The 2,500-nt window shown below is 37.4% G+C and overlaps 1 long non-coding RNA gene across 1 annotated transcript in view; it reads right to left on the reverse strand.

The window, feature by feature from the left end:
- LOC130137251 (uncharacterized) overlaps positions 1–68 on the reverse strand; it is a 1,632-nt gene extending 1,564 nt beyond the window's left edge. The window contains exon 1 of the long non-coding RNA XR_008815790.1: positions 1–68. This exon is cut by the window's left edge and continues 70 nt beyond it. This is a non-coding gene — a long non-coding RNA (uncharacterized LOC130137251).
- Positions 69–2,500: the final 2,432 nt, after the last annotated feature.

Genomic DNA, 2,500 nt, shown 5'->3' on the forward strand with positions numbered 1-2,500 from the left:
ATCGTATTTGTTTCGGTAAATATGCTCTTCAGGCACTTGAACCCGCTTGGATCACATCTAGACAAATAGAAGCAGGGCGACGAGCAATGACAAGAAATGTGCGCCGTGGTGGAAAAATATGGGTACGTATATTTCCAGACAAACCAGTTACAGTAAGACCTACGGAAACACGTATGGGTTCGGGTAAAGGATCTCCCGAATATTGGGTAGCTGTCGTTAAACCAGGTAGAATACTTTATGAAATGGGGGGAGTAGCAGAAAATATAGCCAGAAAGGCTATTTCAATAGCGGCGTCCAAAATGCCTATACGAACTCAATTTATGATTTCGGGATAGGAACGTAGAACCAAAGGAAAGAAGTCTTGGGGATAAAAAAACAATTGCAGGTTTCTTTTTGACAAACAATATTTCTTTTTTTTTTTACTTCGCCCTTTGCATTAACATTGAAAGAACAGATTAAAAAATGATATGATTCAACCTCAAAGCCATTTGAATGTAGCGGATAACAGCGGGGCCCGAGAATTAATGTGTATTAGAATCATAGGAGCTAGTAATCGCCGATATGCTCATATCGGTGACATTATTGTTGCTGTGATCAAGGAAGCATTACCAAACACACCTCTAGAAAGATCAGAAGTGATCAGAGCTGTAATTGTACGTACTTGTAAAGAACTTAAACGTGACAACGGTATGATAATACGATATGATGATAATGCTGCAGTTGTGATTGATCAAGAAGGAAATCCAAAAGGAACTCGAGTTTTTGGTGCGATTGCCCGAGAATTGAGACAGTTAAATTTCACTAAAATAGTTTCATTAGCACCTGAGGTATTATAAGATGAGATTATACGTAATATAGTTCTATTATACATAGTATTTGGATGAAATAGATTAATTAGTGGATTAGGTTGTATCTGACGCATATCCCTTTATTTAATAAATAAAATATAAAAATAAATAAAAAATAGCATGTTGATTATATCAAAAATGGGAGGCAACCCAAAATTTAGTTTATCATGGGTAGGGATACTATTGCTGACATAATAACCTCTATACGAAATGCTGACATGAATAGAAAAGGGACGATTCAAATAGCATCCACTAACATCACGGAAAACATTGTTAAAATACTTTTAAGAGAAGGTTTTATCAAAAACGTGAGGAAGCATCAGGAAAACAACAAATATTTTTTGGTTTTAACCCTACGACATAGAAGGAATAGGAAAGGACCCTATCGAACTATTTTAAATTTAAAACGTATCAGTAGGCCTGGCCTACGAATCTATTCGAACTATCAACGAATTCCTAGAATTTTAGGCGGGATGGGGATTGTAATTCTTTCGACTTCTCGAGGTATAATGACAGACCGAGAGGCTCGACTCGAAAGAATCGGCGGAGAAATTTTGTGTTATATATGGTAATCTTTCTGATATCCGAATTGGATCCGGAATTTCCTATTTGTCAAAAGAAAAAAGGGTGGGTTAGTTGATATCATTCCTACTACATTAGGTGATACTTCTAGGGCTTTTACCTAGAATGAAAGAACAAAAAAATGGATTCATGAAGGTTTCATTAATGAATCACTTCTCCTTCTAAATGGTATGTATGCTCGGGGTTTTTCGATAATGAAGATCTAATTCTAGGTTATGGTTCATGAAGGATCCGACGGAGTTTTATACGTATACGATGGGGGGAGAGGGGCAAAATTGAAGTAAGTCATTATGATTCAACCAGAGGGCGTATAATTTATAGATGCCACAACAAGGATTCGAATGATTAGGTTGTTTTTTCAACTTCAGCATTCCCTTCATGGGGATACAATTTGAGGTTCAACATTTCAAGAAACTTATTTTCTTCCAATAAATAGAGTCAGAATTAAGTTAAGGAACGACAACTATGAAAATAAGGGCCTCCGTTCGTAAAATTTGTGAAAAATGTCGACTGATCCGTAGGAGGGGACGAATTATAGTAATTTGTTCTAATCCGAGACATAAACAAAGACAAGGATAATCTTTTGAAAAGGGGCTCTCTAACGTAAAGGACCCAATGAAAAAAATAGGATCTGTTTTGACATGAAATGGATATATCCATATATCTCGAATTTCTATTTATGAGATGATAAAGTATGGCAAAATCTAGACCAAGAACTGGTTCACGTACGAATGCCCGTAGTGGTTCACGTAAAAGTACACGTAGAATACCAAAGGGAGTTATTCATGTTCAAGCAAGTTTCAACAATACCATTGTGACTGTTACAGATGTACGGGGTCGGGTAATTTCTTGGTCCTCCGCCGGTACTTGTGGATTCAATGGTACAAGAAGGGGGACGCCATTTGCTGCTCAAACCGCAGCAGGAAATGCTATTCGGACAGTAGTAGATCAAGGTATGCAACGAGCAGAAGTCATGATAAAAGGTCCTGGTCTCGGAAGAGATGCAGCATTACGAGCTATTCGTCGAAGTGGTATACTATTAAATTTCGTACGTGATGTAACCCCTATGC

Source organism: Syzygium oleosum, unplaced genomic scaffold (genome assembly GCF_021117445.2).
Source record: "Syzygium oleosum isolate NSW1041296 unplaced genomic scaffold, Sole_v2.1 Sole_v2.66, whole genome shotgun sequence".
Lineage (NCBI taxonomy): Eukaryota > Viridiplantae > Streptophyta > Magnoliopsida > Myrtales > Myrtaceae > Syzygium > Syzygium oleosum.